Genomic DNA, 25,408 nt, shown 5'->3' with positions numbered 1-25,408 from the left:
GTTTATTCTGAAAAAAAAATATTGTTCAGTGCATTGAAATGCTAGGATGCTATTGATGGCTTATATATCCTTCTGTGTTTATACCACCTAAAGCAAACTATTGCAGGTATAAGGACTACTGAGGTTATGAAATAAAAAAAAAAGAAGGAGCGACAGAGAGTGAGATTGAAGCCTTTAATATAAATTGCCTGCACTGATATGACTCACCAGGCAAATGAAAAAGAAGGAGAAGTGTTGGTGTGGGTGGAGAGTGCTTTGGAAGGGAGTAGACTAGGATATTTTTATCAGAATGCACATATTAGGAGTCTGCTGGGTTCATGGCTGCCTGCGAGGTTGGAGCAAAGTGAGTTCGTGTGCATAATACAGATGATCTCTCCTTCTCCTGTGGAAGTTTAGAATCAGATACACTGATGGAACCAGGTATGACACCGAAAGGGTAAAATATGCTTCCCAATGGATGAGAGACTCAAACTTGAAATCAGATAAAGTTTATAAGAGGCACAAGTGCATACACTGAAAATACAGAAGAGGACAGTTGAGTGATTCTCTTGCTTCATTAAGCCAGGACTGAGTGCCATCGTTTTGGAGATCCTGCATGAATTCAAGGGGGACCACCGAGACCAGCTGGGGTCCCCTTGCTTGTTGTTTTACATGATTCCAAACAAGCAGGTGCATGATTTTAAAAAATCGAGTTGATTTTAAAATGCTGAATTCACCAGTAGTTTGACTTTTGTGTTACCTGGAGGTCAATACCAGAGATTAAATACTAGAGATACATAAGAGTAATTCCCATGGAAGAATTGAGAATCAAAGTACAATGAAAGGAATTAAAAAGATAATGAATTTTAACTTACCCAAGGGTCGGCATTGTGGTGCAGCAGGTTAAGCCTCTTCCTGCGATGCCAGCATCCCCTGTTGGTGCAGGTATGAGTCCTGGCTGCTCCACTTCTGAACCTAGCTCCCTGCTAATGTGCCTGGGAAAGCAGCAGAAGATGGTCCACATGGTTGGGCCTCAAATCCATGTGGGAGACCTGAAAGAAACTCCTGGCTCCAGGCTTCATGCTGGCCCAGCCCTGGCCATTGCAGGATGAGTGAACCAATGGATGGAAGATTCTTTGTCTCTGTCTCTGTCTCTGTCTCCGTCTCTCTCTCTCTCTCTCTCTGTTTTTCCTCCTCTCTCTGTAACTCTGCCTTTCAAATAAATAAGAAATAAATCTTTTTAAAAATGTACCCATATTCTTGCATATTCTTGCAATTTTTCCATAGATTTTATGAGCCAGTGTCTTGTTTTGAAAATTTTTCTAAATTAAGATTACACTCTGGAATAGCATATCTCCTGTTAATTACATTCTGCCTCCAGTCCAGAAACCTTAAATCCTTTCTTACACATAGCAGAGGCTCATGATTATGCAAAACTGTGTAGTGAAACAAGTCGCAACTTTCAACATGTCACATCAACTAACATCCAAGCTTGAGAGTTGGGTATGAGTTTCATACTCTGCCATTTACCTGCTGCTATAACCTTAGGCAAACAACAATCTTTTCTAATGTCTATTTCTGCTTTCATCAGGAAGGGGAATAATAACTCACTTAATCTATGAGAGGAGACAAGATAATGTATACAAAATTCTTCACAAAACTGTTGCATGGAGTATGTGTTTAGTAAAAGACATTATTTCTTAATTTATCTTTTCATACATTTATTTATTTAATATTGAGCATCCAGTATGTGTCAGCTGTTGTACTAATTTAGTGAAATTATTTCTGCCCCTAAGAATTTCCATCTTTAAGGAGTAAAATATATAATTTGCATGGTAGACAGTTACCTTGTATGGGACATCAATTATTGTTGAACTATACAGAAAATAAAAGTAAATAACCAAAAGTGGAGTATAAAAATGACTAGTGGGAAAACTAGGAACAAGATGAGAGTTCTTCATTTTATTTAGGGTTGTTAATACTCATATTGATATCCTTGATATGTTGGTATTCCAGTGAATGGTTAAAGAATTGACAACATCATCATAGAGATGGCTGGAAAAGGTTTGCATTCTAGGATAGAAAAGGTACAGCTGATTCAAAAGTGGTTAAATGAGAGTGCCTGAAGGGAGGAGGCCAAGATGCTGGAGGGTGGGATTAGTAGGAGACGGATTCAGATACATAGTGGAGGTCAGATACAGAGTGGAGGGATGGCTTAGGTCACTTAGGGCCTAGATGGCCTTTGCAAGTGCTTTAGCTTCAATTCTGAGTGAAATGAGTGCTGGTTACAATTCGTGGTTTAATGTTTTAATATCTTAAAGGGTCCCCACTGTGTTGAGAGTGGACTCTTGCAGGGCAGAGGTGAAAGTCTGGAGACAAGTAGGAGGACATTGCTGTTACCCAGGTGAGAGACAGTGGTGGCCCAGGCCAGGGCAGTGCCAGCAGGGCTCTTCAGAGTTGCAGGAATCTGGATATACTCTGAAGACAGTGTCAGTAAGTTTCCTTATGGACTGAATGGGTAACTGCGGTGTTTTGCTCTAAGCTTCAGGAAGGATTATAAGAAATGCAAAACTTTTATTTTACAATCTGTAGCACCTTAGATACTTAAAAAAAAAAAAAAAAAGAAGTGAACACACTTGTATTCCTTTATATCCACTGCAGACCTTTCTGAAAATTGTATACGCAAAGGTTTTGCTGAATAAATTACAGTAAGGGCATTCAGGGACCACACCACTGCTTAGAACAGAGTAAGACACCGAAGGATAAGAAGACCTTCCAAGGACAGATGTTTGGCTTAGCAGTCATGATGTTTGTTGAGACCCCTGGCCTCCAGTTTCCTGATAATTCAGACACTAGGAATCAGTGGCAAGGGTTCAAATAATTGGATTTTCTCTACTTAATTAACTTGTTTGAAAGGAAGAGTGACAGAGAGGGAGAAACAGAAATAGAGAGAAGACCATCCATCCACTGGTTCACTCCCAATATGTCCCCAAATGCTGAAGTTGGGCTGCATCGATTCTAGGAGCTCAGACTCCATCCAGATCTCCCATGTGGATGATAGGGACTCAAGTAGTTAGGTGATCATCTCTGGCCTCCCAGTCCCATCAGCAGGAAGCTGGATCAGAAACGGAGGCAGGACTTCATCCCCACACTTTGGTATGGAGTGCAGACTTCCCACGTTGTGGGGTGCCACAGTGGCCACTCCATGTAATTGGGTTTTTGCCATGGACATAGGAGTCTTGGATTGAATTTCTTTTTCCTGGCTTTAAACTGGCCTAGCCCCAGCTATTGCCGGTATTAGCAAAGAAACAGCAAGAGGAGATCCCTCTCTCTCTCTCTCTCTCTCTCTCTCCCTCTCCTCCCCTCCCCCCCCCGGATATCTCTTTCTTTTTCTGTCTGTCTCAAATAAATAAAAGCAATAAATACTTTTTAAAAAGGAGGTAATAAGAGCTTCCAGAAAAAAACAATGCCTTTTATTTGATAGCTGGACTTTAGTCTGGCTCTGCGTGTTCACCCCCAGTAAACTGGAGTTTTCTACTCCAAACTCTTGGCTAGAGACACTCTCTGAAATCAATATAGGTGCCCACTGCCTTTTTGATTGCAGAAAATGGTCTCCTTTAAAAAGAGCCTTCATAGTGATTGGCTTCATTGTTCTCTGGCCATACAAAGACAAGTACTGTACAGTCAATGGAAATGGGCAGTGGATGAAATTACTCAACTAAATAAGTCCCAAAAGATCTGTCTAAAATGTCTCTTATAAGGGCAAAAGTGGATCTCAGTTCTTCCCTTTATGTGGTGATAAATCCTTTGGAACCAAAGAGAACTGTCACAATGCTTTCAGAAAATGATGGATCTCATTTCTGTCTTGGATTTATTTTCTTGTGCACATTTACAGATGGGATACATAAAATCTTTCACACTGAGAGGCGATGCAAACATTATTATTTCTGGGAGGACCAAAGGAAAAATAAATTATGTAGCTTACTTACTATTTCTGTTTTGCTCTTCATAATCTATGAGTCATAAATATAAGAAAAATGTTGAGACTCAACAGTCGTAAATAGAGCTCAGAAATGTAGTGCCTGTTCCAAACAGGAGAGCTGTGGGTGTGCAGGATCGGTGCACAAATGGAATACCCTGATTTAGCTATCACTGTTCCTGAGACTACAAACTGAACGTGCTTGTATTTCATAAGGTGCAAAGACTCATTTATGCCGATGCTCTGCCCTTTTAGCAAAAGTCGAACAGTCTCACGTTCTGAGTGCGGTGAAGGCAAACATGGGGTGTGCTTTTTTGATCTAATAGCCAGGGTTGTGCCACAGATGCCTTTTAAAACTGCCTGAAGAGCTGAAAAAAGAGCTTAAAAGAGTGCCAGGAATGGCAGGAACAAGTAAGGGTGGACAGGTGGGAATTGTTTTCCACTCAAACCCCTATGCTCAACTTGCAAGTTTATATAACAAATACTTTAATAAGAAGCAATGGTGGAGAATGTATTCAGGACAGGAAAAAAAAAATCTAACTCTTTATGACAGTATATCAGAGCAGAGAAGGAAAAAAGGATGAAATGTAAATGCAAAGAAAAAAAACAATGCTTACTTGAATATTTAAGTAGTTTGAATAAGAGACATTGCTGAGAAATTAAAGATATGCTTTAGACTAAAAAACAGCAAGCCCATATTTTTATTCCAAACATAGTGTAATCATTTTCCTTGGAAATGATTCCTTGTAAGGTCACATTCTCATGCATAAGTCTTGAATGTTATTACCCATTTTGTTGCTCAAATATTCTGACTTTGAACATTTTGTTTGTAAACAGTGTATTTCTCATTTCTCTACTTTTTTAGTCTAAAATAAAAATATTTTTGTTCTGAAAAATATATAGATGTTGTTGTAATTCAGGGACAAAGTTAAATAAGATTGTGACTTGCCCATAATTCTGAATTTGAACTTGCAGTAAAGTAATACAATCTTTTAATAACTAGACTAGGTGCAGCCTCCAAAACTGTTTTTAAAGACCACTGGAGAATTCTGCAATTACTTTAATTTCATAATTATCTTTTTCATCTTTCATTTGTCTACCACGTCTAGTGAACCTTTTCTGTTAAATTTATTCGTTCATTTGCTTTGAGGTCTCCAGTATATGCTGCACCTATTTTCATTGGATTTTCTCCTTAAGTAAAACTTTATATCTTCTAGGAATTTTTCAGAGGGAATCAGAGGGGCTTGTCATAAGTATTAATATTCATTACACTCAATAGTGTTCTATCTTCCTCTCTGTTTTGCAACTATGAGACTGCAAATACAAGGGGGGGTTGACGTGAGAGAAAGGAAAAGGTCTTATTTTTGGAAAGGTTAGTTTTCATTTTCATCTTGTTGAGAAGAAGAGTCTTTCAATGGGAAATGGGAGGGAGGGAGGGAGGGAGAGAGAGAGAGCAAGAGAGAGAGAGAGAGAGAGATTCCCTGCTGGTTCACTTTCCAAATGGTCTGAACTGCCTTGACTAGACTAGGTTATAGCTGGGAGCCAGGTATTCTATCCAAATCTTCCAAATGGGTTGTTGGGTCCAAGCACTTTAGCCACTATCCTTTACCTTCCATGCATATTAAAAAGCAATTGGATCAGAAATGGAGCTTGAACTCAAACCTAGGCGCTCTAGTATAGGATGAAGGTGTCACAAGTGGCAGCCTACTCTGCTGTACCACAATGCCCACCACAGGAAAGGTTTTTGAATCAGAAGAATAATGAATGAATGAATAGGAAAACATGCATTCTGGATGGACGGCTGGTCTGGAATTTGTCTGAGAAGCTCTGTGTCCTCGTCTTTGAGGTCAAGACCCCCACCCCTTTCCTTGTCACATATTTCCCACCTCCTCCACACAATGTATTAATATTTTTGATAATTTTTACCACATATGCACACTTCATGAAATAATCTGTTTATCTCTTTTCCTTCCAGTACCATGATGGCTATCTACTATGTTCAGTCTTTTATCTGAGTTTATTACATAGTGTAATAGGAACTCAATTTGTTTTGTTGTTTGAAGGTCGAAAAACATGAAGGAAGGAGGGAGGAAGGGAGGAAGGGAGGGAATGAAGGAAGGAGGGAGAGAGAGAAGGAAGGAAGGAGGGAGGGAGGGAGGGAGAAAGGAGGGAGAAAGGGAGAAAGAAAATTCATGTATTTGTTTCATAGTGTTTTTCTAATGAAACTGTCTTTGGAAGATCCAGATTTCAGAATGAGTTATATAATTATTTTGATTCAAATATGAGGGAGTTCAACACCAAAAATAAGATACACATGAGAGATGACACAGCTATCTATGTATAATGCATCTATATCTGCTATATGTAGATGGAAAATTATATATTAATGCCATGTATACATATATAGCATTATACATATATATATTACACATATATGTATAGATGACATGAAAATCTTATATTTTTATAAGTTCCACTACTTAACAGTGTTACAGATTTCTTTATTATTATTTCTATGTTGTTGTTTTATCTCCCACAATTTATAACATGAAATTGGCTCACAATGGTTTGATTATACTGGCACCACTAAAGATATTAGTCTCAAAATAAATTAAAAATTATTGCTTGTGTTTTATAATGGGATTTTATTGCTGTACTGGTTAGGAGAATAAGAATTCAAGTAAGAAAAAATGTTTCAGTGCAAATCTTTCCCTTGTTAGCTATTGAATGTGAATGAGGAATAAAATGAATATAATTATACAGAATGAATAAGGTGTTCATAGAGATAAATTTAGATCCTATATTTTTAACATATTTAACATAGTCAAGACATGTAGTAAATGCTTAATAAGCAGTACCTTACTTTTTTATCATATTTTTGGAATTCAGCAGATATGACATGTATAAGAGTTGCTACTAAAGTTACTAAAAGTTCTCAATTACATATTCAGTATAGAATAATAAAAATATTTTCCACTATACATACCTTCAGGAAAGAGCATCCAGTAATGTTTGATAAAGTGAATTAATGTAGCAGATTTCTTTTTCTCCTTTGATACAATTTTAAGTCAAATGTATTTTTAAGAAGAAAGTGATATTACCACCAAATTAGAATATCAATAAGCTCTGTGTTATAAGTAGAGCTTCTTTTTGAGGCTGATCCAGGAGATTCAAGGAAAGATAGCAACGGCTTTTAATATTGCCAGTGAGGCTCTGAGTGCATCTAAATTCGAATATTGTAGATGAACAATACTGGATTTTTGGTTGAACTAAACGCTACCTGAAACAAAAGCAAATGATACTAAAAGCTATGTGTTTTCTCATCTAAAAATAAAGTCTTGCTTTAAATTTTTTCTGTGTATGATCAAATAATGCATCAATTTACTATCATAATAATTTTACTATATGTTAGATATTCTAGATTATTCATGTATAAATGTAATACTTGGAATTTGATCATATTTAAGCACTTAAGCATGAGAGAATATATATGACCGCCTGAAGATGTTTCTAAAGAAAATACATCCAGATGATAGAAAACAGTAAAATAGAAGGCAATTTTCTGAGGATATGGTATTGTATCATTCTTTGATTATCTTTCATTTCTGTGCTATTTATATAGAACTCTGTTGAGAGTTGTTGAGTTTCAAAATGGATGGGATATCACATGGCCATTTAATAACATCTTATTTATTTATTTATTTTCACAGGCAGAGTTAGACAGTGAGAGGGACAGAAACAGAGAAAGGTCTTCCCTTTTTCTGTTGGTTCACCCCCCAAGTGGCCGCTATGGCTGGTGCGCTGTGCTGATCCGAAGCCAGGAGCCAGGTGCTTCTGCCTGGTCTCCATGCGGGTGCAGGGTCCAAGCACTTGGGTCATCCTCCACTACACTTCCCTGGTCACAGCGGAGAGCTGGCCTGGAAGAGGAGCAACCGGGACAGAATCCGGCGCCCCAACTGGGACTAGAATCTGGGGTGTCGGGGGGGGGGGCCGCAGGCGGAGGATTAGCCTAGTGAGCCACGGCGCCGGCCATTTAATAACATCTTAAGCAATGAATGTTTCAATATGTTTGAATTATTTTATTTGAAAAAGTAAAAAATTTCCTGAAACCAACAGGATGACTAATTCAATATCCCAGATATAGCAAGGATAACTCCACAGAGGAAGTATCATTTGAACTGGTTGGTTTAAGAACCAAGATTAAACGAGAGGTCATTTTATATAGAAGAGCAAATATCATACAAAGCAGTAACGGTGTGAAGGTAATGATAATGAGTTTGGTATGACTAAGGTACACAACCCAGAATGGCATTGGACCAGGATTTGAGCGTTCACAAAGATGTATCGAAGAATCTGAAGTTACATGCCAAGATCTCTGAACCTGGCCCTAAAGAAAAGGAGAGTCATTGGGAAAATTTTTCATCATAACTGAAAACACAGTGCTTCTAATTAGATAGTACTTTGGCAGTTTCACAGAAGGTAAAGATGGGTTAGCAATCCAAGAGGTGGGAAAACCTGGAAGGCATTCCCTTGGGCATTGCCAGTGAGGATGAGAGGGAAAAGAAATTCAAGCAATACATGGGAAATACAACTAACCAAACCTGGTTAAAAATCAAAATGTAGATGAATCAGCAGTTCAGGTTGAGTCTAAAAGCTGGATAACTGCGTTGAAGTTGTGGCTTTTTCCAAGAAGAAAAAAGGGAACACGGAAGTTTCAATGTTTGAAAGCCACAGTTTACATATGTATTTGAAATTTGGGGGAAATGTATTTCTTTTTTTTTTTTATTTATTTATTTGAAAGACAGAGTTATAGAGATGCAGAGGCCCAGGCTGAGGCCGAGAGAGATAGATAGAGAGAGAGAGAGAGAGAGAGAGAGAGAGAGAGAGATCTTCCATTTTCCCCAAATGGCTGCAATGGCTGGAGCTGTGTGGATCCTAAGCCAGGAACCAGGAGCTTCCCACAGCTCTCCCAGATGGGTGCAGGGGCCCAAGGACTTGGGCCATCTTCTGCTATTTTCCCAGGGCATAGCAGATGCTGGATCAGAATTGGAGCAGCCAGGACTAAAACCAGCATTCACTGCAGGCAGTGGTTTTACCCACTATGCCTTAGTGCCAGCCCCAGGAATTGTATTTTGATAATACTTTTATTATACTTAAATGCTTTCCTCTTGCAAAGTAGTAAAGAAAAAAACAGAGAAATTAATTTGCAAGGTAAACAGAAATGTCAACAGCAGCATTGTGTGTGGTGTGCTTAAAATGCCACAAATTTCAATTAACATTCTTTAATATGGGTACATTTTTTACAATAATTAAAATGAATGTAGTAGAATTTTCCATTCCCTTAATATTAATAATGTATCTGCATTGTATTCCTTGGTGTATTAAGAATCTTTAATTTATCTTATCCTAGAAAGTTATTCATTACCTTAAAAAGATAAACATTCATCCTTATTATGTATTGGCTATTGCATTTTTCTTATTAATATGAATATTGAGAACAAATAGAAATATGTAACAGCATAGTTTTTATTTTTAAATTCCCATAACTCACTTATTAGGATAATTTCTAAGAGTACATTTGGGAATAGCATGGGATTTCATGATGGTGACTAACAGCATGCTACAGAATACTCACTATCCCTGTAATGCTAGGTTTACAATGGCCAATGCTTGGATTCTTGTATTCCAATGTATAGCATATGTTCTGGATGTTGGCTAACAACTTGGAATGAGGCAGGGTCATGAGAGTCTATGCTTAGAAGAATCTAGCTTATAGTAGAGGTGGAATCTTTGAGAGCATCTTCACTTCCTTTCCTTGTCCTAGTCCCAGACTGGCGTGCAGCAATTGCTTGATTAATCATTACCTTAAGGAATATAAGTATCTTAGGGTACCACACAGAGCTTCCCTATGGGGACGTTTTCTCCCTTGCTTGTCTGGTTGGAGCTGTCTCTGAGTTGTACTTAGTAAGCCCTTGGTAGATATTTGTTAATTGAACCAAGTAATTCCAGTAAGCTTCTGCAAATCAATGTACATTCCATCTCCTTTACCCTTTCTTAATTGATTTCCTTCACTAGTGCTTTGGGGAGACAGGAGTGTATTCAGCTCCCCAACTAGAATAAGCTGAATCATGTGGTACTACAGAAGACACTACAAAGTCAGAGAGAGCACTCCATATCTCCTGCCTAGTGATGGGTCTATGAGCCACAACGATCTCCTGAGACTTGTTGGAGATAGACTCTGGGGTGACTTCAAGGTCAGATTCATTCACAACCCACAGAGAAGGTTATGATGGGATGGTTTTGTTTCATCCTTAAATGATTTTCTGTATGCTATTCATAAACACCAGGAATTTAAGCAATGTATTAATTGAGAGAAATACTTATATATATTTATATAATACAGTGTGATGTTTTGATAAAAGTTTACATACTGGAATGAGCAAATAAAGCTAATTAATGTATTTATCATCTCACATACTTATCATTTATTTCTACTGAGAACATTTAAAATTTACTCTTTTCGTAATTTTGAACTGTACATTATAATTCACCAGAGTCACATTGCTGTGAAATAGATGATCAGAATTTATTTCTTCTAACTGCAACTGTGTGCCCTTTACCAACACTTTCCCTCTCATCTGTCTGTTCCATGCCCCCTCCCCCCCCAATCTCTGATAACTGCCATTCTCTTTGTGTAGAGGCCAGCTTAGACTCAGAGAAGTCAAAAAAAGATAGAGTAATTTTTAAAAACCTTTGAGAAGTCTGTGAAATGGAAGAGGATTCTAGCAAAAGGACAAGGTGGGGAAGAGAGCGTTTTGGCTTTACTTACTTAAGGTAGTAGATAGTTGAGCATATGGCAACGCAGATGGAAAAGACTGAGGAGGCAGAGGAGAGGCAATATGCAGATGAAAGAAGAGATCACTGATAAAGGGAAGTTTCTGAATAAGCATTCAAAAACTTTATTAAAGTGATTGGCAATAGACATGGAGCAAGGAAAAAGGGGGATAACATTGATTATATTAGGGATGAGCAAGGAAAGCATTTAAACAAATGGAAATAAAATTTTAGCGCTAACAATAGGGAAGGTAAGGAAATTCCTAAAGGTAAATTTAGTTACCTGCCAAATATCTGCATCATTTTAATTATCATAGATGGTGAGCCCAAGTCAAAAGTTTGATGGTTGAAGCAATTATATTAACACAATATTACATATCAGTAGAAGACCAATGCAGCATCTGCTGTCAGTTTCTCATCCATAGTCCTTCTACAACCATTACTCCTCTATTGGCTGTGGTGTTATACTGCAAGCACACAGGACTCCCTGCCTGAGTGCTTTCTCTAGTTGTGCAGGGCAGACAGGAAATGCAGAAGTTTATGCTCTTGGGAGCAGTCATCACTCCATGACTGGAGAGAAACAAAAGACTTGTAACAGCTTTCTATGGAGAAACAGATCTAAGGCGTGTTCTGTACCATTTCCCGGAGGTCCTCATTGCAACTAAACCCTAGTCACGCTCAGCATTAACCTACTCGTTAGTGTAACTTGTATTTTATTAGCTTCCTTCCCTTTCTTGGGTTACTTTGCCATGCCCTCTTCCTAAATAAATCCGTATCTTACCGTTTGTTTCCAAGGCAAATCAAAGTCAAAGGCGACATCATTCACTTACCTTAAGAAAGAAAATTGACAACAGTTGCAGACACAGGAATCATTAATTATATTCACTAGAGCTTGCCATCCAAGCAGTAAGAAATATACTTTCTTTAGCCCTGTAATTTAGATATTAACAGTGATATCAATAAACACATGAATTTACAGCACTGCGAGTAAATCAAACTGAATGACATTCCTACAAGAAAATTGGTACGCTAATAATTTTTCTCATTGTGTATCATGATAAGAATGTCATGTACATGTTCTAAGACAAGTTAGTCATTTCTGTACTCTGCTTTACTCTCTCAGCTGCAACAAAGACATTTTCCTTCCTGGGATGATTCTGTTACACCCACATATGCCATTTGTCATCAATCAATTTCATTAAAGTCAACACATATTTATTAAGTGACTTTTGTGAGTATAGCACATAGTGCTCCCTATTAGAAGTTCAAGCTATTAAGTTTGAAAACAAAATGTCATCATTCTATCACAAAGGAAATGCCTCACTTTACGCAGTATCTTATGCCCAACAGATACCCAACATACCATTGATTGAAACAATGCAATGCCATATTTGGTCTATAAAATGCCTATTTTATCAGGGAGAGTTAAATACAATACTAAAGACAGAATTCATCTTGTCTTGGTACAACAATTTTTCATTGTAATTCTAATTTCTGATCTCTGATATGCTGTGATGATTTGAAAAAAATAACAATACATATTGAATATATGAAATTCAGTGTGAGATTTGTTTCTATTAGAAGATAGTATTTTGAATGTTTTAACTATAAAGAAATATTAAATGCTTATAAAGTAAATATATTTTCTCTAATTGGCCATTAAACAATGTATGTCTATAGTGAGTTATCACAGAGTATCCTAGTAATAGGTATACTTTAATATGCCTGCTAATTTTTTAATTTATATATTTTTTGCATTTGCATGTATTCTGTTGAAGTTTTTACTTGTTTACTTTTCTTTTTTTAATTAATGAAATATAGTGACTTTCAAAATACAACCATTGTGTAATCTTGTACAAAATTGCCAATTTTTCCACTGTCAGCACTTCAGAGTATTACTAGAAGCCAGAGTACTAGCCAGAACGAGTAAGAAAGAAAACAAATAAAACACATAAAAATGGGAAAAGGAAAATGTGAAATTGTCTCCTTTCTTTTTTTTTAAGATATATTTATTTTACTTGAAAGAGTTACACAAAGAGAGGAGAGACAGAGAGAGTTCTTCCACAAGCTGGTTCACTCCCCAATTACCCACAACAGCTGGAGCTGTGCCCATCTGGAAGCCAGGAGCCAGAAAAATCCTCTGGGTCTACCATGTAGGGGCAGGAGCCCAAGGACCTGGGCCATCTTCTACTGCTTTCCCAGGCCATAGCAGAGAGCTGGATCAAATGTGGAATAGCCAGGACTCGAACCTATGCCCATATGGGATGCCGCCACTTCAGGTTGTGGCTTTACCCACTATGCCACAGCGTTGGCCCCAAAACTGTCTCTTTTCAATACAAAACATTAAAGACTCCACCAAAACACTCTTTGATAAACATTCAATAAAGTAACAGATCACAAAACCAATATACATAAGCAGCATTGTTTTTATACAATAACAGTGAGTTATCTGAAAAATAAATTAACAAAAAAAAACAATTTACAATAGCATTAAAAATAAAATAATTAGGAATATGTTTAGGGACCAGTGCTGTGGTGTAGTGGGTAAAGCCACTGGCTTCAGTGCCAGCATCCCATATGGACACTGGCTGCTCCACTTCTGATCCAGCTCTCTGCTATGATCTGGAAAAGAAATGGAAGATGGCCCAAGTCTTTGGGCCCCTGCAGCCTTTTGGGAGACCCAGAAGAAGCCCCTGGCTCCTGGCTTTGGTTCAGCTCTGCTCCTGCGATTGCAGCCATCTGGGGACTGAAACAGCAGATGGAAGACCTCTCTCCTCTCTCTCTCTCTCTCTCTCTCTCTGCCTCTGCCTCTCTGTAACTGTGCCTTTCAAATAAAGTAAATAAATGTTTTTAAAGACTATTTTTAATCAAGGAGAAGAAAGATCTTTGTATTGAAGGATATAAAGTATTGTCCAAAATAATTAAAGATAACCCAGATAAATCAAAAAAAGGTATTCTTCTTTCTGGATTAGAAAATAACATTGTTAAAATTCCATAATACCATTTGTGATCTACATATTTAATGCAGTCCCTATAAAATTGCAAAGCTATCCTTCATGGTATTGAAAATAATCCTAAAATTTATATGGGGCCAATAAGTCCTGAATAGCAAAAGCAATCTTGAGCAAAAAGAACAAACCTAAAGGCATCACACTATCTGATATCGAAACATGTTACAAAGCTGTATTAATCAAAATAACATAGTACTAGCATAAACATAGACACATTTGTCAATGGAATAGGGAGCCCAGAAGAGAAACCCACACCTGTACAATCAATTGATTTTCAACAGTGATGCCAGGAACACACAACAGTCTGTAGTGCCATAAAAACTGGTTATACAGGTGCTGAAGAATGGATTAGACTCTTATCTAACCCCAAACAAGAATAAACTCTAAATGGATTAAATACTGAAATGTGAAATTTTAAATAAACTAAGAAATTTCTGAAATAAATCATGAGGAAAAGCAAAACAGCATTGTTGTGTGCTGTGATGTCTTAGATGTGACTCCCAAAGCAAAAAATAGACTAACGACACTCTATCAAGGTAAAAACAGAACAAAACCTCTGCAAAGTAAAAAACAAAATTAATAAAGTGAAAGGACAATGCAAATAATGGGAGAATATTTGCGAATCATACATTAGATAAGGGGCTTATATCCAAAATAAATAGCAAACTCGTTACTCAACATCAAGAAAATGAACCTAGTAGAAAATAAGCAAAGGATCTGAATAAATACTTCTGAAAAGAAGAAACGCAAATGGCCAATAGTTATATAAAAATATGCTCAACATTATGAATCATCAGGGTTATGCCAACTAAAACTGAGACATCACCTTCCCAACCTGTTAGAATGACTATCAAAAACATGAAAGATAATAAGTGTTGGTGGTGATATAGACAAAAGAGAATACTTGCGCACTATTGTGGGCAGTATGTTAGTATTCATTTTGGAAAACAGCATGAAATTTTCCCACAAAAACTAAAAATTATCATATATCCCAACTACCAAACTATCCTACTTCGGTTATATCCAAATAAGTCAAAATCAGTATGTTGAAAAAAAGTCCACACATTATGTCAACTGCATCATTATTCACCATATCCAAGATATGAAAATAACCTAAGTATCTACCAACATAAGAATCAATTTAAAAAATGTGGTATATATAAAAATGGAACACTTGTAGACCTTAACAAATAACATAATTTGGCCAGTTGCAACAATGTAGATCAAGTTAGTGGACATTGTGGCAAGTGAAATGAGTCCTGTATAAAAAGTATTTCATGATCTTGTTCATATTTAGAATCTAACAGATTTGATTTCATAGAAATGCACACCTTAATTACTCTATTAATGACTTCCAGATCTCTAAATCCAGTAAATGTTCCAGGCTTCAGATCACTTGATTTCTTGGCAGCATCAACTATACATCGTTCCTTCTTCATATGATTGTAAATATCCTTTTTAATACTCTTATGTTGAGTCTTTGGAACATTGTATTCTCCTCATTTTTTGGTTCTATTTCCTCTCCGTATTCTCTTCCCTGAACTAATTTCCTGGATCATTTTCTTTTATGAGTTCTTTCACTTTTGAGACCAGCATATTTTTTTTTCCTTCTTGGTCTGTTCTCTTATCTTAGATGAATTCATCTAGTTCTCAAACTCTAATTTTAGTATATCATAACAGTAACAACAATAATAGCTAGCATTATGGAGCACCATTACCTGACATTTTTCTGTGCTTGTTACAGACAAGAATCCTCACAGAAACACAATGAGATGGTTGCTCTTCTTCTTTTCTTTTTCTTTTCTTTTTCCCCTTTAGAGATTTGGAAGCTTAGGTGCACAGAGGTTAAAAATGCACCCAGCTACTAGTTAGTGGAGCCAAGGACTTTGTAGCGTACATTGAGAGCCCATAGGTTCCTATTTAGATACAGATATAAATAGAGAGCATACACTTTTATAGTGTATACCATTTATCTGCTATAAGTGATTTTATACACTTATTTAACTTTTCTAATAAGTCCATGAAGTATTTGGACATATCTCACAGATGAAACCACTTGTCCAAGGTCACAATTGTGAAGCAGGTATGATCTTGCTGAGTCTATTTTTGCTGATCCATTCTGTACTATTATTCTGTGTTCTCCTCCTGTAGCATTCTCTTATTCCCTTGGTTCTCTTATTCACATTTTTCACTTTCTTATGGGATTCACATAATTCCATCATAGGAATGGAATGTCCTATTTCCTCTATGCTAATAAGCACTAAAAATGAGAGACATGTATTTCAGTTTAACCCACACACATTTCTAAGATCCACATAATTCATTTTTTATAATTGAATTGAAATATATTTTGAATGAGTAAACCATCTTAATCCTACCTTTCCTATCCCATTAAGTCAGGATCAATGGTTGATTGCCTCTTATATAACTGAGTATAAACAACAGCATAAATGTGTTTTTTTCTTTAGCATTTTTCTTTCTCACTTAAAGATAACGACCTAAATAAAAAACAGTTCCAGTGTTGATGGGTTTGCATTGTATAAAGGTGTAATTTGTATGACAACAATTGTGTAAAGGACAGGTGTGTGGAAGGAAGAATAAATGGAATGAACTTCTGTTGACTTAACTTCTGTTGAATTAACTTCTGTTAACATGAAGTGTGTGTTAGTCCAAGCTAAATCTTCATAAATTGTTAATTTTATAATTCCCAGAGCTACCACACTTAATAACATAAATCCAGAAAAAGAAACAAGGTGATTAAAATTATATACTATACAATATCTATGTAACAAAAATAGACATGATACAACTGGATAATAAGAACGAACACAAACTTATTTGATCAATAACATAAGAGACCTCAGTATACTGTTTTCAGTAATAGAACAATAAATAGAAATCAACAAAGAAACGGGGGACCTGAAAATCACTAAAAAATCAACTGGATGCAATAGCCCAATCTACAAAAGAATAGTAGACTACACATTCTTCTCAATTACATATGGAACATTCCTTAGAGAGATTATATATTCAACCAAAGATTAAGCTCAATAAATTTGAAAGGATTAAAATGTATATCCTTCAACCACAAAGAATTGAAATTGGAAATAAACAGCTAAAAAATGGTTAGGAGATATATGAATATGTGCATGTTTACAGGATACCCACAAAGAGGGAGAGTTCAAAAGGGAACTAGAGGGGAATTTTAACATAAATGAAAATGAAAATATAACAGAGCAAAACGATAGGATTCAGATATAACAATGTTTAGAGGAAAATTTATAATTAGAAATGCCCATAAATTAAACAAAAGATCCCTCTGAAATAGAAAACCTAATTTTCTATCTTATTGTACTTAAAGAAAAGCAAACTAAATCTAAAACAAGTATAATTATATTTTTCATAATAAATATTATATTTTAAAATAATGAAATATTGGTAGAAGAACATAAAAATTTCAGATCTTTAGTTAGAGTTATAAATAACAAGAAAATCTCAAATTATATAGTTAAAGATATTACTGAATTAGTGTAAGGGGATCCTATGAGCTTTTGCATGGCAAGTGTGTAAGCTAAATGATACAAAAAGTTTCTAGAAAGGCACAATAATTACTAACACTACCTAAAAAATAGATAATTGAAAACAATATACAAATAAAGTAACTGAATTTCTGGTAAAACACTTCCCATTTATCAAAGACCCAAACTTCGTCATGCATTAATTTTTTTATACATTTAAAGAATAATTAACACTATCATTCAGAAATCTCCAAAAAATAGGATAAGACATTTTTGAACTTATTTTTAGTGTAGTATTACTGTGATTCCATAATCAAACAAATTTAAGAAGACTGCAGATCAGTGGTTATGCTGAACGCAGACAAAAGTGATCAACAAAATAATGACAAAACACAGTGATGTTAAAATATTATCCAAGAAAGTAAATTGATATTTATTCCAGGAATGCAAAGTTACTTTGCCACATAGAGATAAACTGACGTAGTGAACCATATTTGTAGAAGAAAGGGAAAATGCTTCATGGTCATCTGAATAAATTCAGGAAAAGCACTTAAAAAAATCCAAAATCCATTCATGATGGAAACTGTCTACAAACTACTACTAGAAAGGATTCCACTTATTATGAAATTTAAAGAGTAGACAAACTCATAGAAACAGAAACAATTAGTTCTAGCTAGAGACTGGGAGAAGGGAAATGGGAATGACTGCTAATGGTTTCTTTTTTTATATATATTTTTTTCTGTAATTTTATTTTATTTTTTTAACTTTTATTTAATGAATATAAATTTCCAAAGTACAGAATATTGATTACAATGACTTCCCCCCCATAACGTCCCTCCCACCCACAACCCTTCCCTTTCCCACTCCCTCTCCCCTTCCATTCACATCAAGATTCATTTTCGATTCTCTTTATATACAGAAGATCTTTTTTGGCAATAAAATTTATTCTTAATTTAGATAGCTATGTGACACAACTTTGTGACTATGCAAAAAACTTCACTGGAATACACACTTTAAAATGTACGTTTTCTATTATATAAATTACTTCTCAATGAATAGAAGCAATATTCTTATAGAGAAATGAGTTTTTAAGAATGTAGCAATGGAGGAAGTGAAAAATCTTTGGAGCGTAGTTGTATTTGAGAGCAGATTTACCATTAAAAGGACAGAAATTGTGGATCTTTATGTGGCTCACAGAGTTGACATTACAACTAAATACAAAGGAGAGGGCTATAAATTTGATTTTTTCAGAGAGGAACATCAGTTTATTTTGGGAAATAATGAGTTAGAAAATCTATTAGACAGCTAAGTGGGGTTGTCAGGTACACAGTTGGACATATAAGTCTAGATTTTAGATGAAAACTCTGGACTTCATGGAGAAATTCAGGAGTCCTTGACTACCTGAAATAAATAATCAAATAAGTAAATAAAGTACTCCAAAAAAAAAAACAAAAACTGTAAGTTGGGACACTCCAATATTGGGATAGAAGGATTTAGAGAAGAAGCAACCACTGGGTTGAATAAAATAGAGATTTTGGTATTCTGGACACCAAGGGAAGAACATATTTAAAGGAGAAGTATTCACTTGCTTCATGCTGTCATAGAACATACCATGTTTGAAGTGGTATATGTATTTGGTTTTTATGTATTATCTGACTTCATTAGGGTAAAATAAGCTCTATTACAAAAGCAAGGCTATGTCTTCTTTCAGTGACTCTGAACAAAGAATAAGAATTCATTCATTCAACAAGTATATGTTAAGAACATTCATTGTGCCAAAGACTGTTCAGTCCTATGGTTTAAGAGCAAACAAAATTTCCTGTCTTCATGGAACTTAACTTCAAGTGGAGGGATATAGGCTACTACTATTTTACAGAACTTTCTATGTGATGGAAATGTTCAACTGTGTTATCCTGTACAGTAGCCATAGCCATATATGGATAAAATGTGGTGAGTGTGACTAAAGAACTAAATTTTAACTTTCATGTCTTAATTAACTGAAATTTTAATGGCTACTTGTGCATTGCATCTTCCATATTGGTAGATACAGACAGCAAACAGTAGACATAATAAAGGACCATGTAGAGTCAGGTAGAGATTTGGATTGGTTGCAATCTGAAACATATGGTTGGGCCTGAGCTGTGGCATAGTAGGTTAATCCTCCAGCTGTGGTACTGGAATGCCATATGGGCACCAGTTCTAGTCCTGGCTGCTGCGCTTCTGATCCAGCTCTCTGCTATGGCCTGGGAAAGCAGTAGAAGGTGGCCCAAGTCCTTGGGCCCTTGCACCCACATGGGAGACCCGGAAGAAGCTCTTGGCTCCTGGCTTTGGATCAGCTCAGCTCTGGCATTTATGGCCATTTGGGGAGTAAACCAGTAGGTGGAAGACCTCTCTCTCTGTCACTCCCTCTCAATTTCTATAACTCTACCTCTCAAATAAATAAATAAATAAAATCTTAAAAAAAACATAATGGTAAAAGTGGGCCTCCCTAAGGTGGAAAAAAACCCTCTGCTCCATTTCATTTTGTTGAAAATCATATACTGTTTTGGGATGAGCCACTGGAACAAACAAACCTGGTTGTCCATGTAGATGGTGAAAAAAATTTTTCATCACATTTTAACTGCCTTGTCTGTTTGGTTTTAGGATTTTGGAGTTCAAAGAAGGCAAGGATGTGGCTGGTTACAGTAGAAAAGACTTTATAATAAGCAGGCTATAGAATTGGGAGGAGGGGGTGAAAAGAGTAGGGATTGAGCCTGTCAAAACAGAGGGCAGGGGTTTGAAGCCAGGCTTCAGTCCATTTGAGCTGGGGGCAGAATCCTTTCTTAAGTCACTTAAGGGGAAAGATGCAGAGAACCACATGGACTCTGATAAGGCGGGTGGAGGATGTGCAAAAAGGCTCCTTGGTGATATGAATTGTTTTAGCAGTTTTGAATAACTGAGGTGCCTCTTTAGATGATCTATCTGCACCCAGTTTCATTAGGCCTGGAGGTTCTGCCTAGTGACCCACGGGGTTCTTGTAGACCTCAGTGTCCTAATAGGTTCTACCATTATCTACAAGGAGTCTTCATTAAGTTCTTGGAAAATGCATATTATGAAAAAAACTGTATTGATTTCAAAATTATTTTACACCAAAATAAATTTATCTTTTTTTTTGAAAACCAGCGTTACAGAGAGAGGGGGAGAGGGAGAGAGAGAGAGAAAGAAAATCTTTCATCAGCTGATTTACTCCCCCAAATGGCCACAACAGCCAGGGCTGGACCAGGCCAAGTCAGGAGCCAGGAGCTCCTTCTAGGTTTCCCACATGGGTAGCAGGGACCCAAGGACTTAGGCCATCTTCCTCTGCTTTCTCAAGCATATTAGCGGAGAGTTAGGTCAGAAGTGGAGCAGCCACGTCTTGAACCAGTGCCCATATGGGATGCTGGTGCTGTAGGTAGCAGCTTAACCTGATGTGCCACAGACTAGCCCCCTAAATTTATTTTTTAATTCCATTTTGGAACTCAGTGTCTTAAAATTAGAAAATTGGTCCAATATACTCATTCCTCACTAGGTGTCTATTTAGACTGTGAAACTCAAAAAAAAAGAAGAAAAAAGTATGACTAAAAGTTCAAAGACAAGAGGGGCTAGATTAGCCATGGAAATAGTTGTCTAGGAACTCATCTAAGGAAAATTCTGTAAACAGGGACTGGGAAAGAACACTGTGAGAGACTGTAGCTATACAAAACTTCTTTTGAATTTTTAAAGGAAGTTTTAATCTAATTAAGCTGTTTAATTTTATTAGTTGATGGGGAGAGACAGAGACAGAGACAGAGACAGAGAGAGACAGAGAGAGAGTGCTACTCAAATATGCTAGTTTGCTCTCCAAATGTCCAAAATGGGCAAACTGGTGCTATTAGGCAAAATGCTTCATGCAAATTTACAAATGTCTTCAAGGGTTAGGTAGTTAGTATGCATATGAATCATTCAAACATCAGTAAGTTCTTTCACCTTCTGTTGTGGTTAGCTCATATTCCTAGTGTTATACTGAATGTATTTCCATTAATACACATTTTAAAAATGAATAAATGCAACATTTCCATTTTCACTGATATTTACAATAATTAGTAAAGATTAGGCAAAAACTTAAAAGAGAAGTAGGTGCCATTTAAAGGCTTTTTAAAAAATTATTGATTTATTTGAAAGGCAGAGAAAGAAAGAGGAAGAACTCCTATCTAGTGGTGCTATGTCCAAGTGCCCACGATAGCTGGGGCTGGTCAGGGACCAGATCTCAATCCCAGTATCCTACATAGGTGGCGGGAACCCAATTACTTGAGCCATCACTGTCGCTTCAAAGGCTTTCTATTGATGGGAAACTGGAGTTAAGAACTGGATCAAGAGTCAGTGAACTCAAAAGGCTTCCATAGCCTTGGCAACTCATGACAAGAGCCCAGGGTGATTACTGATGCCATAAACAAGAGTGTCAATTTGTTAAGTCAACAACAGGAGTCACTGTGCACTTACTCCTCATGTAGGATCTCTGTCCTTAATGTGCTGTACATTGTGATTTAATGCTATAACTAGTACTCAAACAGTATTTTTCACTTTGTGTTTCTATGTGGGTGTAAACTGTTGAAATCTTTACTTAGTGTATATTAAACTGATCTTCTGTATATAAAGAGAATTGAAAATGAATCTTGATGTGAATGGAAGGGGGGAGGGAGAGGGAAAGGGGAGGGTTGCGGGTGGGAGGGATGTTATGGGGAGGAGGCCATTGTAATCCATAAGCTGTACTTTGGAAATTTATATTCATTAAATAAAAGTAAAAAAAAAAAGAACTGGATCAGATATTGAATCCAAGTACTTCAATGTCCTGACTTGCCTTTAAAAAAAAAGATTTATTTATTTACTTGTTTATTTGAAAAGCAGACACGCACACACACACACACACACACACGAGAGAGAGAGAGAGAGAGAGAGAGAGAGAGATCTTCCATATGATGGTTTATTCCTCAAACGGCTGCAGTAGCCAGGGTTGGTCCAGGCCAAAGCTAAGAGCCAGGAACTCCAACCAGGTGTCCCATATTGGTGGCAGGGCCCAAGAATTTGTTCCATCATCTGCTGCCTTCCCAGGCAAATTAACAGGAACTGGATTGGAGATAGAGAAGCCAGGAGTTGAACAGACACTCTAATATGGGAAGACAGTGTCACAGCATTGGCTTAATCTACTGCACCATAAAACTGCCCTTCCTAACCTCAACCTGCCTCTTAACCACTAGACAAAAGGCCCACTCCTGATTTTTTAAATATGCAAATGATTGTGTACTGATAAACTCTTCTGGTTCAATCAAATTGTAGACCAGGTTACACTACATTTCTCTGGATTCCACATTCTAAAGAAAATATTTTTCTGTTCCTAGAATAATAAAACAACAAATGTCATTTTTTTCTTTCATTTGATATGCACAAAAATTATCTGAAATATTTTATGGTTCCCTTTCCAACCTTGAGTGTATAATTATAGCTATCTTGGAAAGTTAAATTTTAAACTGTTTGGGGGTGAAGAAAAGAGACTTTGTGCAAAGAATATGCCTATCAAATGGCCTTCAGTCATTTATGAAAGAAATAATTTTATTCTTGCCAAAGTTAGAAATTTTTGTTTGGGGGACTGGCATTGTGGCATACAGGGAAAAGCCATTGCCTGCAACGCTGGAATTCCCAAATGGGTGCTGGGCTCCAGTTCAAGTACCAGCTGCTCTTCTTCTGATTCCAGCTCTCTGCTAGTGCACCTGGGAAGGCGGTGGAAGATGTTTCAAGTGCTTGGACCTCTGCCACCAATATGGGAGCTCAGGATGAAGCTCTTGGTTCCTGGCTTTGGCCTGGCCCCATCCTGGCCCTTGTAACTATTTGGGAGTGAACCAGTGGATGGAGGATCTCTCTCTTTCTCTTTATCTCTCTGTCTCTTCCTCTTTCTCTGTAACTCTTTCAAGTGAATAATAATTCTCAAAAAAATTTAAAAACAATAAAAGAAATTTTTGTTTGGAAGGTTTAATTGCTATTGTCTGTTATATAACCAAGCACAGTTCAACTATTCATGGGTTCATCAAATTTTTTTGATAAACTTTTTGAAAGAATATTTTTTAGCTATTATCTTCATGTTCTTCTAATCTATTTATTTCAAAACTCTTTTTTTTTTGTTTTATGCCTTTATAGTTCTACTGAAATCGCTCATTTCCAGTCTCTAAAGATCCTCTAATAGTCAAAGGGGATGATTTCAGTAATACTGCTCTAGAAAACAAAGGGACTCTCTCTCCTCTTGATAGCTACCCTTGTCTGTTCTCAATTATTTTTCTTTTGTCCTGACTAATCACAACATATTCCAAACTGAATGCACTTTTTATTTGCTTTGATTTACCTGCCCTGTTATAAATGTAATGTAATGATTCTCATGATGCACTCTTGGCCAGATCAGTCTGTAGATCAAAGACCTCCAGTAAATCTTCTGCTACAATTAATAGGAGACAATATCCTCATCCCTGGGGCATGCCAGATTTAACTTATTTTTTTGTTTTGTTTTGACATAGCCTCTGTCATTCTTTTCACCTGATATACCACTCTTCTGTTCATATTAAATCATGTGCATTAACCAGACTTCACTATTTGCAGGATTTTCCCTGCCTGGAATATTCTCTCCCTACTTTGTTGGCTTAGCGAATGCATAACGACTTTGAAAGTCACCAAAGATGAAACTCAGCTGGTGTCTTCCTTCAAAATTGCTCTTAAAGCATCAGTATGCTGTCTTCTTAGTTTTAGTAGGCATTTATTTTATTACTTTTTATGTTTCCTTCCTATAATCCTTGAGTTCTTCACAGGCTGATTTTGCTTTACTAAACTTTCATCCTCAAATGCCTATTTTCCATGAATCTTATGGGATGAGGAACTTCACTTGAATGTTATTTTTGTTATTTCATAATTTTGCGAAGGATTTTGTAAAGAAGTTTTGATTTTTGCTCTATACTGCATTACCCAGTAAAGAACATTTTTTTCATGATTTAATTTAAGCACTTTCTAAAATTATTTGGATATTCATTCTGGTTATACATGAGGGCCATTTTTTTTCTATGAAGCATTTCAAACATTCAGAAATACAGTGTATAATGATTTACTCAACTACCTCCTTCATCAGATCTTAAGATTTTGCCAAAATTGACTAGGTCAATTTGTAAAGCAAGGAAAAAGTAGAAATCTATAAAGTCTCCAGCAGTATCCTGCTGCAGGCTCTTCCCTCTCCTTCCCTAGTGTATCTCTGTCTTGAAATTGATAGTTGTTCTTATGGATCACACATTCCTCTTTGTTTCGCACTCCTTACTTTTCCTGTAGTACATCTTAATATAAACATCATGGTGTTTTGACTGTGGCGACATCTAGACAGAAGACTCTTATGTTTCCATGTCACCTTTGGTTTTCTAAAGCCAAGCATTTAGCTAGTAAACGTTTATTCTGGGATAACTCATGTTGGCCTTTCTGACTAGGAGCTGCTTACTGCTCAGAGCTCAATTTTAGTTTGCACTGAATTGGCGTTTTCTTCAAGTACTTTCTTTTCCTTTTCTTGACTTGTTACTTCACTGGAAACCTATTACTTACCCTTTCAACATTTTTCTGTCAAGGGACAACGTGGGCTCTGCCTTCACAAATGATAGATGCCATTTCCTTATCAGTAGTGACAGCTATGCATGGTAATTTTTCATGTTGAAATATTTGGGAAACAGATAGATTTTCTGCAAGACTGTAATGAAAGATGATTTGTTTATTCACATAATAGCTCCTAATATGTGATGGGCAGTGAGCGAAGCACTTGTGATATTATAATAATAAATATAAATAGCACAATCCCTGGCCTTTAGGGAACTTGAGGTCTGGTTTGGGAGACAGACCAAATATATAACAACAACAGCTACAACAACAAAAATAAAACAAATAAATATGTCACATGAAAAATCATGGAAGATTCTAGAAAATTCTATGAGTAAACAAAAGTTGGAGAGAGAAAATTCATGAAGAGGATTTATATTAGGTAGGAGAAGCAATGAACCCCTGGTCTGAGAAGAGAATAC

General features: G+C 36.5%; 1 protein-coding gene across 10 annotated transcripts in view; it reads left to right on the top strand.

Annotated features, from left to right (window-relative positions):
- Positions 1-25,408, top strand: part of GABRA2 (gamma-aminobutyric acid type A receptor subunit alpha2) — a 140,427-nt gene that overhangs the window by 35,356 nt on the left and 79,663 nt on the right. The window contains exon 1 of one of the 10 annotated variants that reach the window (XM_051831314.2): positions 10,479-10,756. The exons of the other annotated variants lie outside the window; for them this stretch is intronic. The gene's annotated coding sequence lies outside the window, so the exon portion shown is untranslated. Of the gene's footprint in view, positions 1-10,478; positions 10,757-25,408 lie in introns of those variants that run through there. 10 annotated transcript variants of the gene reach the window in all.

The sequence above is a fragment of the Oryctolagus cuniculus genome, chromosome 2 (assembly GCF_964237555.1).
Source record: "Oryctolagus cuniculus chromosome 2, mOryCun1.1, whole genome shotgun sequence".
Taxonomy (NCBI): Eukaryota; Metazoa; Chordata; class Mammalia; order Lagomorpha; family Leporidae; genus Oryctolagus; species Oryctolagus cuniculus.
Note: the sequence above shows the minus strand (reverse complement) of the source record. Positions and strands in the feature narration are given on the sequence as shown.